Source organism: Vespa velutina, chromosome 24, assembly GCF_912470025.1.
Source record: "Vespa velutina chromosome 24, iVesVel2.1, whole genome shotgun sequence".
Lineage (NCBI taxonomy): Eukaryota > Metazoa > Arthropoda > Insecta > Hymenoptera > Vespidae > Vespa > Vespa velutina.
In genome coordinates this window covers 2902986-2920485 of record NC_062211.1, presented here as the reverse complement: position 1 = coordinate 2920485, position 17500 = coordinate 2902986, and the positions used below count along the sequence as shown (strand labels likewise).

The 17500-nt window shown below is 34.5% G+C and overlaps 1 protein-coding gene across 5 annotated transcripts in view; it reads left to right on the top strand.

The window, feature by feature from the left end:
* LOC124956892 (protein tramtrack, alpha isoform-like) overlaps positions 1–17500 on the top strand; it is a 100470-nt gene that overhangs the window by 48254 nt on the left and 34716 nt on the right. For 2 of the 5 annotated variants that reach the window (XM_047513262.1, XM_047513267.1), the window contains one exon: positions 17168–17297. The gene's annotated coding sequence lies outside the window, so the exon portion shown is untranslated. Of the gene's footprint in view, positions 1–8697; positions 8722–9618; positions 9862–10800; positions 11837–17167; positions 17298–17500 lie in introns of those variants that run through there. The other 3 variants (XM_047513264.1, XM_047513263.1, XM_047513266.1) reach the window with 3 other exon arrangements.

Here is a 17500-nt window from a genome sequence, read left to right as displayed (position 1 = left end):
TAATAATTATCACACATATATATCTCAATAATGTTAATTATATTTTTATAAATAATTTCTTAGAATTCGAGTTAATATTATTTTACTATTGATATTATTTCTAATCTAATATTATTTTAATGATATCGTTCGAATGAATCGACGATTACGATCGATCACGATCGATCTGAATCGGGGAAGTGGATAATACGAGACGTATCAGACGATCAAAAATCATTTCGAATAAATTGATTTAACACCCGTTGTTGTAAATTTTGTTGGAGTATTTCGAAAAAAGGAAAAAAGAAAGAAAGAAAAAAAGAAAGAATGAAAGAGAGAAAAAAAGTGACTAGCAAGGATATTTTAGTGACTATTCGCAATTTTGTATAATGCCTCGTATGACCGTGAGACGGTACCCAACTTTAAAATCTAACAATAAAAACGGACACGGATTCATAACGATTTGGAAAAGGCTTTTGCAGAGATGACATACTTTTTCCTTTCGCGAAACCTAGTACGGAGAAGCCAAAGCCGAAGTGGGTTTCCATTAGCAACGTCGTATTATTATTTACTACGCTCGCACTGAAGAATCCAGAAAAAGTCTTTTCAGTATTGTAAGAAACGCGAAAACCATATATATATACACACACATATATATATATATATATTTATGTACGTGTATATATACTAGGAAGTTCTCTCAAAGTGACCCACTCACTCCTGATTATGTTACGAATTATCTGTGTTAGAAATTTGTCCTAAGTATGTTAATAGCTTGACAACAGTTTATTTATTATTAATGAATAATCGATCGAAATAGGATATTGCCTTTGTAGAAATTTGCGTTAACGTAAATAAAAAAGAATATTGCCATCGACGTTTTGACTTAATAAATACGTATTTGTGTCTGATTCACAAATGTTCTTATTAAAATGAAAAGAGAAAAGGAATTAAAATTAATTGTTACGTTTTTCCTTTTTCTTTCTTCTAATTGACGAATTTCTTCATTGTTCGAATCGATTGACACTGCATTTAAAGATTAACACGCGTATCGAGATAAAAAAAAAAATAGAAAATACGCACATATAATTGATGCCATTGTATTTATAGACATATTTGTCAGATTTATTTTTCATATATATTCACTATATTTAAAGAGTTTGCAAAATTAATGAAAAAATTATTTGGTTATCAAATCTACGAAAGTTGAGAAAATCTTTTAGTATCGGATTAACTGTGATATTAAAAAAAAAAAAAAAATATATATATATATATATAAAATAAAAGTAAAAAGAAAAAAAAGAATAGAAAAAGATCGACAAAGTTTTCATCGTTAGAATCGATAGTGTTCTATTAAAAAACCAACGAATAACAAAGCGAACTTAATAAATTTCAAATTTACATTTTACTATTATATATGTTCGATCATATCGTATTTATTCGAACTGACATATTTATCATATTTGTTTTTCATAAATGTGTGTATATATATATATATATTCAAAAAGTTTAAAGGAATTAAAATGAAAACTATTTCGATTTGAACGTAGATCGTGTCAAATTTATCTTTTATTTATATAATATCTTTATCTTTTATCATTTATCTATATAAATAACGTAATTAAACGAAAAAAAAAAAAAATTATTACATTTACTCGCACGCACGTTGATCGTCATATTTATCGAATGGACATGTTTACCATATTTGTTTAATTAATGTATACATACATACATACACACACACACATATATATATATATATATATATATGTTTAAAGGAATAGTAAATTAAAAATGGAAACTATTTGGGCCATTCGATGTCTATGTCGTATTATCTCTATGTCGAGTTCACCTTTACTCTGTTATCATTTCTCATCGACGAAAGTTATTAAATCGTTAAAGAATAATCGATCGAATAAAATTAGACGACACAAATTCACGTTTACATAAATGAACGCGTCATATTCATTGAACAGAGAAGATATTTGTGGGATTTACTTCTCATAAATATCAAGATCAAAGTGATAAACTACTGGGTTTCAATCTCGACATTGTCGAAATTCTCTTTCAAATTAGATTGATCGTTGATTGATTGTTGTAAAAAACAAAAAAAAAAAAAAAAAAAAAAAAAAAAAAAAAATAAAAAAAAAACTGACGATTTCGCTCATTGTTAAAATCTGATAGAACTGCATTAAAAATTAACAAGAGTATCAAAATGAAACCAAAAAACAAAAAAAAAAAAAAAAAAAAAAAAAAAAAAAAAAAAAAAAAAAAAAAAAAAAAAAAAAGAGAAAAAAAGAACTGAACTAAAGCTCTCATTATTAGAATCTACATCGAATTATAATATCTATGGTTAAAAATAATAATTAAATGTAAATTAAATTTATATATAATTATTAAATATTAAATTTATATTAATAATTTATCAGATTTATACATATATACATTGATCGGTCGTATTCATCGAATAGACACATTTATCATATTTGTTTAATTAATTAATATATATATACATATATTAATATATATATATATATACATGTGTGTGTGTTTGTCTGTGTGGGTGGGTGGGTGTGTTTTTAAAGAGGTTGAAAGTTCAGAATAAAAACTATCAGGTCAAATCTCTTGGATCAAATGTCGAAATCCTTCTTTACCATTGGATTAACCGTAACATTTCTATAAAAACATACAAGGTTCCCGTTTGTTAGAATCGATATAGGAACGCTTTCGTTAAGTGTGTGTGTGTTTGTGTGTGTGTGTGTTGTTCGCTAACGCTAAGAATAAAGTTCCACTTGGATGGGCGATTACAGAAATCCAGGCCAAAGTTAAAATCAACAGGGTCGAGTTCAAATTCGATGAATTTATTATTTAATCTCGGCCCGAAAGCAATATCGATCCCGTTGCTCGCGAATGGTGCCAAACGACATCGACATCGACATCGACATCGACATAGACATAGACATAGACGACAGCGACAATGACGACACACCGAGGTCGAATTAACTCTTTCATTATCGAGAATCTTTTATCGCCCCCCTAGAGAGAGAGAGAGAGAGAGAGAGAGAGAGAGAGAGAGATAGAGAGATAAATAGATAGAAAAGGACAGAAAAAGATTTCGTTTAAAGAAGACGAGTATTTTTTTTTTTCTTTTTTACTTTTCTTTTTCTCTTTTTTCTTTTCTTCTTATTTTTGATATTGACACCGTCATCGTTTGGTCACATTGATCATGAATCATCCGAAGTGGTCATCGAACTATTATTTGTTAAATAAAATTACGTGTTCGTCTATTTTTTTCTTTTTTTTTTTTTTCTTTTTTTTCTTTTTTGACCTTTTTTATTTTTTATTTTTTGAGAGATGAAGAAAAGAGAAACTTTTCAATATCAATGAAAGAATGAGACTACGTATAGACTGAAGATATTAATAAATGAACTCAATCATTTTTCATCATTAATGTCAGAATAAAACGTTATAGTATGTATAAATAATGTACTTAATAAAGATTTAATTTATGTCCCATATATTATAACGATCTATATATATATATATATATATATATATGTATATATTTAATTGTTCAATTAAAACGAAATTGTCCTTAGAGATAAAAATAGAGATATGATAGAAAGAAAGAGAGAGAAGGAAATATTATGATCGAGATCGGACGATCAATTTTTTTTAAAGATCAATCGAGAATAGTCCTTTTCGTCTGAAACTAATTAAAAAATTAAAAAATATTAAAATTAAAATGAAGAGAGAAAAAAGAATCCTCTCTCTCTCTCTCTCTCTCTCTTTCTTAATTTTTCATTCGACCATGTTATTTTCTTATAACGAGAGTAATAGTGTTATCGTATTAGTTATATTTCTTAGAGATCGATGTTGACCTAGAACTGAATATAAATCCAGAGAGATCCATCCACGTTAGAGCAAGAAGATACAGTATTCCGGATCTTTCGTCTGGGTCGTCCGGCTCTCTCTCTCTCTCTCTCTCTCTCTCTCTCTTTTTTTTCTCTCTCTCTCTCTCTCTCTTTTTTTCTCTCTCTCTCTCTCTCTTTACACCGTTCTACCATGCAATTCCGATTTTGACACGCGCGATCGCTTAGTGATAACGGTTCATCGATCGGAAATCAGTATCAACTTCCGTACATTCGTATCGGTCACGTTATTTTCTATGTAATTTTTTATTTCTTCTTTCTTTTATTTTCTTTTCAATTTTCCTCTCCACTTTTCGTTTTCATTTTTTGTTTTTTTTTTCTTTCTTTCTTTCTTTTTTTTTTTCTTTCCTTTCCTCGCACTAAAGATAAGCAACCAATTTAAATAAAATTTCATTGATCTCCTTTGAAGTTAGATCAAAATTACATACATGCGTATATGCATATAATTATATTTTCTTCTGTAAAATAGATGTATATATTTTTTTTCCTTTAAATATATATATATATATATACATATTGTATATTAATAGAAGGAAGATTCGAATGATCGTACAGTTTCGTCGTTGAAAAGGTTATCATAAATGTTGAGTTCCCTCTTTTCTCGATTATAACCAGTAGAAAATGAGATAAGAGATAGATAGTAATAGTAATATTAATAGTAATAGTAATAGTAATAGTAATAGTAATAGTAATAGCTATAAAAAGTCAATGTAGATGCTCGTAAAATGTGGATGACTATCGAAAATATTATTTTCAAATAATTATTGAATTATCATAAACAACTACTATTACTACTACTACTACTATTACTACCACTACAACTATTATTACTACTACTACTATTACAATTACTATTAGTAGTAGTAGTAATTGGTAAAAGTGTTTAGACATTAGTTATTAGTTTTCATCTTGTACACGTACTTCTTTCTTTCACTGTATTTCTTAACATAAAAACAACTATACAAACGTATGGTACGTATATGCACATATATATATATATATATATATATATATATATATATATATATATATATATATATATATATATATATACGAACTGATTAACACGATGACGCAAGGTTTTACGATGTAACCTTTGACATAATTCCCCCCTTTCTCTCACTCTATACATACATTTGCAGGTACATACCTTGATTTTTCTTATCGTTCATATCCGCCATTGAGAAATAGATAGAGAGAGAGAGAGAGAGAGAGAGAGAGAGAAAAGGAGAGACACTTGCGTATGTACATAGACATCACAAACAGATATAATTCTTTTGTATACTACATAATATGACAACGGGAATTTTTTTTCCTCGTTTTTTCATCTATCCATCCATCTCTCTCTCTCTCTCTCTCTCTCTTGCTCTTTTTCTTTATTCCTTTTTGTTTTTCATTTTTCTTTTTTCTTTCCTTTCTTTTTCTACCTTATTTTTTTACCCTCTCCACGTTGCCGACGTTCAAACGTTTATTATTACGTTGAGAATGTCTTTTCGTGCTCGTTTGAATTTCCCGCTCAATCGGGAAACGTCGTCACAGGTATACACCAGTGAAATTCTCCCTTTTACGATTTATATTCAACATTACGCGGGAAAGTTTAACACGGAGTAGGAAGGGTCGCTGTAGAGTTAGAAATCCCGTGTTCACTGTATCCACCTTTCCCCCCCCCCCTCCCTCCCTCCCTCCCTCCCTTCCCTCCACTTTCCTCCTTCTTTCACCCCTCTCTATTCCCGAAGTCCACCTCATCCTATCCCCATTCACCCCATCCCACTTTATCCTATTCTATCCCATCCCATCCCATTCCATCCCTTCCGCACTTGCTCGTGTTAAAGAGAAACTTTTAAAATAAGTGGAAGTTCTTTGAACCGAATGGAAATAAAGGTACTTACACAGATTTCCTTTGTATTTGATTACATTTGAGATTTACATTGAAAAATATTTAAAATAGACTCGTTCAAATCACATTCGATATTATAAAATAACGCGTTTATTTAATGTTTATTAATCTTCGCGTATTTTTGAAATAAATTACGTTCATCGTATTTATATCCTTTCTTTCTTTTTTTTCTTTCCTTTTAAAGTACATTTCATATTTTCACATCCGTTTTTTATTATTATAAATTTATATAATATTTATAAATTATACTATATAATATAAAAATATTAGATATTCATATAAAAATGGTAATAATTTTAATGATAAACTTGCAATATATCCCGTACACACGAACATACGAGTATAATGTGAAAATGTAATAACATAAATACATGGACATAACGTAATCGTCGTGTCCAATGTAATTTGACTTAAAAAAAGAAAGAAAAAAAAAAAAAAAAAAAGAAAAAAGAAATGAAGAAAAGGAAATAGAAATAGAAGATACAAGGGAAGCGAAACGGGACGAGACCAATGCGAACGAAAGCAAAAGAAAATAAAGAAAAGAAAAGAAAAGAAAAGAAAAGAAAAGAAATGAAATAATACAAGTATGAAAAGTTATCGTAAATCCTACGTTAATAATTTATCCATTTTCAATCACAAACGAATGGGTATCATTTTAATCGCTAATGAAATCATACGACTTATTGTTAGTGTTCCGCTTTAGTCATATAACAGAGAAACATGGAATCATTTACGTATAGAAATAATGAATTCATTGATTATACGTCAACAGGTTTATAACAATCGTATATGCGTTACACCTATTACTTTATCGGTAGGTATAATTTCATCATTTTTCAATCTGACGCATACCTAAACGCATACACGCATAATTTACACGGTTATACAGCTGTTAACGAACACGTGCTTTTCTCACACACGCACACACACACACACATATATATATATGTTCAAATAGAGAAAGAGAGATACATATATACGTACATATGTATATACGCATGTACGTGTAAGGTACCAACAACTTTTTATATAATGTGAAACAATTTAATCTAATAAATAATATATTGATCGTTTTTTAATGAGTCGGAAAGAGATAGATGGATAGCGCGTATGTCTGTGTGTAAGAAAGAGAGAATGAACGATGAAACCCTTCGTCGTATCTCACGAGAGAAAGAGATGGAGGAGAAAGGAGGAGAAGGAAGAGGACGCATAAACGGTGCTGCTGTTACAAGAAGGTCGGTCCTTTAAGCTCACTCGCAAGCCCTACTTTCGACAATACAGGAGCAACAAGTATTTACACGAGCTTTCACGTTGAAGCGTGCTCGTTAGCGCCTCCTCTCTCCTTCTCTTCCTCCTTCTCCTCCTCCTCCTCCTCCTCCTCCTCCTCTTCCTTCTCCTTTTACAACGTGTTACAACAAACTTTTCCAATGTTGAGACTCGCGTTAATCCTCCTGTCAATTCGCGTTCATTTCCATCCTCGTCGTTCATACGTACTGTCAATTTTCTTCTACGTTTTATAACGATAATTCGATGAGAAGGAAAATGAAATAGAAAAGATATAAAAAGAAAAAAATAAAGGATATCGAAAAGAGATACTCAAGAGAAAGTGAAAGAGAAAGAGAGACACTAGCATTATTCGAATTCAATAGATCAAAACGGATAGGACAAATAAGAAAATCGTATCGAGTTCTATCGACAAGAAGGGAAATTCGTAGGGAAGTTCGTATTAATGTGTTTTGTGTGCCTCTGTATGTGTGTGTGTTTGTTTTTTAAAAATCGTAAACACAAAGTTCTTTCTTTCTTTATTTTTTCTTTTTTGTTTTTTTTTTTATGTGTTAACCCTTGCAATAGCAATTGGATGCGATATGAAATTATAGAAAAGGGAGTCAAACGACGGAAGAGAAATATTTCGGAACGTTCGAACGGCGGTGTAAAGAGTGGCGGGAAAATTTTTTAATCGAAACACGATAATCGTAATCAAATAGATATTAACGCAGACGCGTTATGAAATTATAGATATAAGATATCAAACAACGATATGGAAATATTTCGAAACGTTCGTGACATAGCGAAAAATTCTAAAATGTAAAACAACGAAGAAACGCGAACGATTATAAAATCGTTTCATAACGATGAATTGGAGATTATGTGAGGATCAATCGAAGTATAACGATGAAATATAGTAGGGAATTTAAATTACGGGGGAAGAGTAATTATTTTCACGCGTTGATCGCCGTGAAAAAAAATGCCGAGTAAATTTTTAAAGTTCGAGAACGCGTTAAGAAATCCAATGTCGATCGATCTACGAGAGAAAAAAGAGAGAGAGAGAGAGAGAGAGAGAGAGAGAGAGAATTAAACGGTATTACAAAGTAATACATGAAGAAATGTAAAAATTAAATGTAAATTATTTTTTTTTTTGTTATCTTGGAGCGCGTTCAAGGAAGATGTAACAAAAAAAGATAGCGAGAAAATTCAAATTTCTTAATCGTATCGTAACGATATCGTAAAAAGAAAGAGAAAAAGAAAGAGAAAAAAGGAAAAAGAAGAAAAATCGTAGAAAAGAAAATAGAACTAGAGGTGTCGGTAGGGAGATGAAGAAATGGCGGGAAAAATTCGAAATTTCGACGAGAACGTACGTGCGCGTGTGCCATGTACGATGTGTTTGGACCAAGTCGAAGATCCTTTGAATGATCGAAACAGAATGAAATGTAACGTAGAAATATTCCGTGACGTATTCGAAGATATATAGTGGAAGAAGTCAAGGAAATAAAGGAAAAAAAAGAAAAAAAAAAGAAAAGCAAAAAAAAAAAAAAAAAAAAAGAAAAAAAAGAAAAAAAAAGAGAAGAAAAAGAAATAGCCTGGAGTGGGAAGGAAATACAATATTAAAGGCCTTAAAAATGGCGGAAACAAATAGTAAGAATAACAATAAAAATTATTCATTGTCGTCATATTAATCGTCATAAACGTCGTCGTCATTGTCATCGTCATCATCACACATCGTCGTCTAGATCTCGAAAAACAACAACGGAAGGGGAGGGGTGGGAGGATTAGGAAGGAAGACAGTACAAAGATGATTGAGTGGCGGTGGGGGGGATTGAGCGAGCGAGTAGTTAGCGAGTTAGAAAGAGAAGGAGAGATTATAAAGAGAGGAGAGAGAAAGAGAAATTCGCGAGGATCAGATCTTGCATCTTGATACGTTCCTGTCGGTGCACAGTGCCGTACTAGAGAGAAGGGTGACGGTTATAAAGAGAGAGAGAGAGAGTGAGAGAGAGTGAGAGAGAGAGAGAGAGAAGGAAGAGAGGGGTTTCGGGGTGATGGGATGGGACGGGACGGGACGAGATGGGCTGGGGTGGGGGAAGGAGGGTAGTAGAAGAGAAGTGGGGTTGTTGGTACGGGCCGATATAGAGGAGAGGGGAGGCCGTCGGCCTAAGAAGGGGCTATCAAGGGGAGGAAAAAGCCAAAAGGAGGAGGGATACGTATACATGGACGTGGTCACACGTAGAGAAAGAGAGAGAGAGAGAGAGAGAGAGCGAGCGAGCGAGAAAGAAACAGAGAGAGAGAGAGAGAGAGAGAGAAAGAAAACGGAGGAAAAGGAGGCAGCAAGCGGCGGCGGCGGCGGCGGCGGCGGCGGCGGCGGTGGCGGTGGCGGCGGCGGTGGTGGTGGCGGTGGTGGTGGCGGCGGCGGCGGCAGCAACGGCGGCGATCCGTCGAGGGGGTAGGAGGGGCGGAAGCCAGCCGTAAAGGGGGGTTGAGAAAGAGGGAGAAAGAGAGATGGATAGATAGACCGAGTGAAAGAGCGAGCGAGAGAGAGAGAGAGAGAGAAAGAGAGAGAGAGGCGCGCCGGTTCCGTAGCATTTGTAGCATTGTAGGTCGTTGCGTTTTATAACGTGACTCCTTAATTTCCGCGACGGGTGTCCGCAGCCGCGTGTTGTGCATCGAGTAGTAGTAATACTACGGGAGGATACCGAGACTCCGTACGAATTTGATCGAGGACGCGATCCCTCGTGATCGAGAGGAAGAAGACGATCATCGCGGCACGACGATCACTTTGACGTTGTTCTTATTTTATTATTATTATTATTATTGTTATTGTTGTTGTTGTTGTTGTTGTTGTTATCGTTATAGTTATCGTCGTCGTCGTCGTCATCCTCGTCATCATTGTCATCGTTGTTTCTTCTTTTTTTCCCCCTTGTTTTTTCTTTTTCATTTTTCATTTTTCTATTCTCTTTCTTCTTTTTCTCTTCAACACCGCGGGCCCCATCCACAACGAGAGATATCCTTCTTTTACTTCGGTGCGTAATATAAACGTTAGTTTTTTCTCTTTTTTATTTTTTTACTCGTTCGGATTCTTGCCTGCTCTTTTTTTTTTTTCTTTTCTTTTCTTTTTTTTTTTTTCTTCTTTGCTCGTCTTTTTGTTCGTACGACATTTATCCTTTTTTTGTTTTTCTTATTATTTTCTTTCTTTCTTTTTTTTTTTTTTTTTTTTTTTTCTTTTATTTGTTCGTTCGTTTTTGTTTTTCATTCTCTGTTTTTTCTTTCGTTTTTTTTGTTCATGTTTTGTTTCTTTCTCGGTTTATCTTCTTTTCCGTACCCTGCTGCCTCTCTCTCACTCTCTCTCTCTCTCTCTCTCTCTCTCTCAACCCCCTTTTCGAGTTTGCGCGATAGAACAACAGCGCGCACATTTTTCTTTTCTTTTTTTTTTCTTTTTTACTTTCTTTCCGTCTTTCTTTTTCATTTTTTTTTTTTATTATCTCCGATCAAATATATTTATATATGTATATATATATAATATATATATATATATGTATATATATTATATCTTCTGTTTTACTGTTCCTCGTATATGCGTGCGCGCGCTGGTATGTGCGTGCGCGTTTTTTTTCCTTTCTTCTTTTTTTTTTTTTTTCTTTTCTTCCTTCCTTTCTTTTCATTCTTTCTTTCTTCGTCCCTTCTTTCGAAACAGTCGGATTACGGTGAATTTTTTTTTTTTAGAAGGATTTTATCAGTGATAAGTGTAAATGAGTGGAACGCCGCGAATGATGAATCTTATTTCGATCGTGAATTTATAATTAAAGTGGAGAGTTATATTATTTTAATAAATAATTATAATTTTATCCTGTGACAGATCAGATTCATTCAGATAATAGAAATAAATAATAAAGTCGAAGGAAGGAAAAAAGAAAAGAGGGAGAAAAACGAAGGAAAGAAAAAAAAGAACTAGTGGTACTTTAATCGTCGATTGTGAAATATTTCACAAGTGTTATATTATATTTCTCATCGAAGATTAATCCGAGGATTGAAGAGACCGTACGATGACCGACACTAAATAAATAAATAAATAAATAAATAAATAAATAAATAAATAAATAAACAAAGTGAAACATATATAAGTGATCGACGTATTAAGATCCTTGTCGAAAGTTTGAATAAGTGGAGAAGATAATCTTGGAACATTTCGTACAATTAAAAAAGATCGAGTTAGTTAAAAATCCGAATGATATATTTCGGATGGATGGATGGATGGATGGATCGATCGATCGAAATTCGATCGATCGATCGATCGATCGATTAATCTGATCAACCGATCGCGTACTACACGGATTGATTAATAATATCTCGTGAAAGAATAATTCTTTTATGCATTTACACACAATGTGCGGTTTAAAATCATCGAAGTCTTTTGAATTCGATACGATATCGATCAGACTAAATTAAGTCTTTAAGATCGAAACGAACGAACGAGCGATCGAAAAGGAACGGAAAGAGACAAGAAAAAAAAGGAAGGAAAGGAGAAAAAGAAAAAATATAGGAAGAAAAACATTTCCATTTCTCTGTGTTGTCATCGACGTTTCGAAATCTCGAAATCTCGAAAAGATTCTCAACGCGAACCGCGCGTGCCACGTTTCTCGTCTGTTGCTGCTGTCACTGCAACTGCAACTGCTGCTGCAACTCCTGCAACTACTGCTGCTGCTGCTACCGCTGCTGCTGCTGCTGCTGCTGTACGCGCGTTGTTGGAAAACGAGACTTGGTACGCCGTGTAAGTGTGAGTGAGTGAGTGAGTGAGTAACTTGACTGACTGAGTGAACGAGATAGAGAGAGAAAGAGTGAGAGGATGTTGGTGGGGAGATGCAACGAGTGCCAATGAGAGAGAAAGAGACAGAGAGAGAGAGAGAGAGAGAGAGAGAGAGAGAACACTGCGCTCTCTTGTGTGCATCGAGCATTATCTTCAACCGAACACGATAAATCTGTTGTTATCGTCTGTCTTACTCACTCACTCACTCACTCACTCACTCACTCTCTCTCTCCCTCCCTGTTTTTCTCTTACATACACACTTGGTTGCTTGCTGCCTTGTTTAGATTGAAAACATGGCGGAACAAAAAAAAAAAAAGGAAAGAGCGGGAGGGGAAAGAAGAAAAAAAGGCAAAAGAAAAAAAAAGAAAAGAAAGGAAAAAAAAAGGAAGAGAGAACGAACGATTTGTAGGAACAGAAGGTGGATTGGGGGAGGGGAGAGAGAAGGGGAAGACGGGACACGCGATTTGAAATCGGACTTGCGAGTGTAATAAAATGTTTTTATACCATTTCCACTCTTAAATTTCTCTCTCTCTCTCTCTCTTTTTTTTTCTCTTTCTCTTGCTCGTACATTCGTTGCAATAATGCGTTATACAAATATGCGATATAATCTCTTATATTTCAGAGAAATATTCTTTGAGAAATTTGATAACCTTTCGATTTTGATTCCCCTCCCTCCCTCTCCCTCCCTCTCTCTCTCTCTCTCTCTCTCTCTCTCTACTTCTATATCTGTTTTTGAAATTTTTGAAGATTTATCCAAGTTATCTTTACAATTTTATAATTCACCTTAATGAATAAATACTACGTAGAGAATCGGTAAGCGAAAGATTCGGAGGGAACAAGGAATCCAAATGGTTTTCGCTTTGATGTCGAAGAAACAGAATATAGAAGGAGTAGGGGGAGGAATAGGTAGATGAGGATGATAAGGGGGAGCGGGAGGAGGGATAGAGGGAGAGTAAGGAAAGGAGAGTGGGGGAGGGAAGGAGGGGTGGTAAGGAGAGGTTGCAAGCGGTGACTCGCGGTCGCGCACACGTTTTTGTCATTTCTCTCGCATCCTATCTTTATCTATCTGTCTATCTTTCTCTATCCCTCTCTCTCTCTCTCGCTCTCGCTCTCGCTCTCTCTACTTCTCTCTCTCTCTCTCTCTCTCTCTCTCTCTCTTTCTTTTTTCTTTCTTTCACGATGAGAGAACTCAGAACGCAGAACCGTTATGTCAGCAGTACATATCAACAACGTACATACCGCGTGCATCGGATCTTCATCGTTATATACCACCAACAAAGTTCGTTTAAGAGGATTTCAATTCGTTTAAGAATGAAATTATAATATGAAAAAGATTATCTATGTATGCGTCTATCTGTCTGTTTTTTTAAGAGATATAGAAAAAGAAAAAAAGAATAAATTTGTGGGTGTGCGTGCGTGCGTCTGCTGTCTCTATGTGTCTATGTATATGTGCGCGTGTGCATGCGCGTGTACATTTGGTATATATCTAAGAGAGAGAGAGAGAGAGAGAGAGAGAGAGAGAGAGAGAGAGTTTTATATGCGTGAAAGCATACGGTGTAAACACAGTAAACAGCTGATAAAGAAGGAAGTCGGTAAAGTCCGTGAAATTCTCACGAGTTTGACCGAACGCCAAACAAGTTTATTATGTATATACATACGTATGTATGCCTTGTATGTATGTATGTATGTATGTATGTATGTATGTATATATCACGATTCTCATTGGGTTTTTCACCTTTTACTCATTTTAAAACGAAGTAATCGAAGGCTATCGATAGATTTACAAAATAGTATAATCATAATCATGAAACAATATATATATATATACAGTCTCGTAATCGATATATCGAGAGAAAAAAATATCGTTTTTCATCAGGATGCTTCGAGATCGTCGTTAACATTCCATATGTATATATACATACGTGTTTTTATATATGTATATATGTATATATGTATATATATATTCTTTTTCTTTTAATTTTTCTTTTTAATGAAAAGATCGACGTGAATGAAGGATTCTTATAGGTGGGATATTTCTTTCTTTCTTCCTTTTTTTTTTCTCGCTTTTTTCTTTTTCTCAAGATAAAAATGGCCAACCACCGGTCGGCCATTTTGGTACATCCATAGCCAGTCCCCTACTTCCCCTTTCTCTCTTTCTCTCCTTCTATACTTTACCATTACAATAATCCACGCGATACCCGTAACTACAAAACTATAGCAAAATACAAATCGACGAGAGGTGATGGGAGACGGGGAGGTGGTGGGCGAGAGGTGGGGGGATAGAGGTGTTGGCCTGGAATATAGAAGCGGGCTCTATTTTCTAAGAAGCGAAAGGTACTCCAATCCGATCCGTAAACACAATAGAAAGTACCAGGAGAATCTAGGATAGTAGTCGTGAGTGTGAGGCCACTGAGTTTATTTCTCTCTCTCTCTCTCTCTCTCTCTATCTATCTTTTTATACGTATATGTGCGCGGCTAAACATTTATGTATTGTGTACGTTCCGTGCGCGCTCGTGTGCTCCGCGGAGAGACCTGAATTCCGCGAATCGGTGCTGTTTCTGTGCCGCAGAGAGTGTTCCGCGATCCACGTGAAAATTTCTAACATCCGGTTCTTGCGACTTTTCCTTCTCCCTCTTACTGCTATCTCCTCCTTAAAACCACCCACCCACCCATCTTTACCTACCTCTCTCTTTCTCCCTTCTTCCGCCAACCATCCATCCCTCTTCCTTTTCCTTTTTCTCTTTCCTACTTTCGTAGATCAAGTGCCTTTGCGGCACACGGGGCCGCATCGAAAAATTCTTTCTCTTGGAATAGACTAAAAAGAAAAGAAAGAGAGAGAGAGAGAAGGAAGGGATGGGAGGGGAGGAAGAGAGTTTCAGGTTAGATGGTAAAAAAAGAAGAAGAAGAAGAAGAAAAAAAGGAATATACAGAAAAAAGGAAGGGCAAAAAAGAAAAACGAAACTGTGGTATATAATAACGAGTCAGACAAGCCGTTATATCTTTTTCTTTTCTCTTTTTTTTTTTTTTTAGTTCTTTTCTTGTTTCTTCTTCTTCTTCGTCTTCGTCTTCGTCTTCTTTTTTTTTTTTTTTTTTTTATACTTTTTCATATGAAAAATCATTGATATTAAACTGTTCTATGGCGTTTCACGGGTATTACTGAAACGAGAACGTAATGAACTTTCTCCAAGATGGAAAGGATCTAAATAAAATTTTGTAAAATTTCTATTCACTCTCTCTCTCTCTTTTTTTTTTCTTTTTTATCAATGATTACTTCATTTTTAAATTTAACGATAGAAAGAAAGGAAACAAAAATATCTATATATATATATATATATATATATATATATATATATATATACATACATAATAAGTGTATAAAAAAAAAAGGAAAAACGAAGAAAAACCGTCCTGTGTCCCAGACTGTATACTCTATTTTCATTCGCAATACGACATATATATCCTTCTACCCTGGTTGTCGAGAGTCTCTGATATATCTATTGGATATACGATCGAACGTGACCAGTCTTATTACTTCCCTTCCAAACCCCTAACCCTCCCAACCACCTCATCCCCTAAACACATAGACTCCCACCTCTCTCAGACACCCTACATATTCAACCAGATCACTTCTTAGCTACTCTTCCTAGGGGTCTTTTATACCCCCACTTGACATTTCAAAATTATAGACAGACATATACACACCCACACACACACATGTATATATTTATGCATATATATGTATGCATGCATGCATAACCACATTAAGAGCCTTTGACCTTGTCGTTCAATCAAAATGTAGACTCTTTCTCTCTCTCTCTTTCTCTCTCTCTCTCTCTCTTTCTCTCTCTTTCATGATCCTTTCGGTCGAACAGAAAGAATGTACGAGTCATCGATGAAGGTCATCAAAAACGAGCGTGACCGTACGACCTTCGAAAGAGGCATCATCGTTCGAGGGTATAATCGATTTTCTATACCTCGATCTTCTCCTCCTCGTACCGTGGATCCATCCAATTTTCCTGTTTTCTCTCTTTTTTTTCTTTTTCTTCAATTCTTTTTTCATTAATTTCTCTCTATCATTTTTTATTTTATTATTCTTATTTCTTTTTTTTTTTTTTTTTTTTTTTTTTTTTTTTTTTTTTTTTTTTTTTTTTTTGTTTGTTATTCTCCTCCTTTCCTCCTAATTTCTAATTATATACTCGCCGTAAGGCAAGTTAATCTTCTTCTCTTTTTCTTCCTTCCTTCCTTCTTTTCCTTTTTTTTTTCTCTTTTTTATTTTTTTACTTCTCCTTTTTGCCTCTTCTTGCACGGCCTCCTCTCTCCTTTATCGATCTATAAAATCGTTCGATTTTTTTTTCTCTGTGTAATATATTTTTTCTTCCTTTTCGAATTCTACCTTTTTTCTTTTTTCTTTTATATATATATATATATATATATAATAAGACTGGAGACAAATTACGAATGATCTCGAAAATTTCTTCGAAAAAAGAAAAGAAAAGAAAATCGAATCAATAATTTTCTCGTCTATCTTGATTGATCGATAGACGTGATAATTGGTCCGATAATAATATTGTATATATGTATATATATATATATATATATATATATATATATACATATATATATCTGTAATTAATGTTGCACGATTCGTGGATAGGTGTATATAATCGATCAATAATATGCGACAAAATTTCTTAATTCTTACTTTTCCCTTCTCTTACACACACACACACACACACACACACAGTTACCTATATACATACGTACGTAAAAAAAAGAAATATATATATATATACCTCCGCAGAGATTCCATAAAAAGCATCATCGACCGATTCGAACGGAGATTATTATTTATGCAAACGGGAATGAAAGAGTCAGCGGCATGTACATATCGACGTTTCTATCATTCTGTCGTCGAATGAACAAATGTACTCGGTGTGATCGTACAACGATCTAATTTACTCTCTCTCTCTCTCTCTCTCTCTCTCTCTCTCTCTCTCTCTCTCTCTCTCTCTCTCTCTCTCTATCTCTATCTCTATCTATATAATGTTTATATTTCTCTCACTCTGTCGCTCGCTCGTTCGTTCATTCGCATGTTCTCTCTCCCTTCCTCTCTCCCTCTCTCTCTCTATCTATCTCTCTCTTACACTTTTCCACTTCCACTATCTCCTCTCTGAGCGTGTGACGAGTCGCGAAGCCGCGTCCGTCGTGTGTTACTTCATTGACGTTCAAGCAGAGAGAGACCGGAACGCGTTAATAAAGCATGCTTTTTCGCCATTTCTGTTACAGATAAACGTGCCGTTAGGAGGATATATTTATGACAGAACGAAGAGCCGTCGCGTCGGCGGAAGTCAAGAGGAAACCTTGACTCTGACTATCGGCGATCTTTTCCATCGACGAGAGGGATAGAACGATATCCGTAAGATGAATTACCCTTCTTTTTCTTCCCTTTGTCTTTTCTTTTCTCTCTCTCTCTCTCTCTCTCTCTGTCTCTCTCTCTCTCTCTCTCACTCTCTCTTGCTCTCTTTTCTTCTAAATACTTTACACGTACTTTCGACGAGAGTATAAAAGTGTGAAACGAGAGGAACCGGTTAAAGATATAAATGAGAGAGAGAAAAAAAA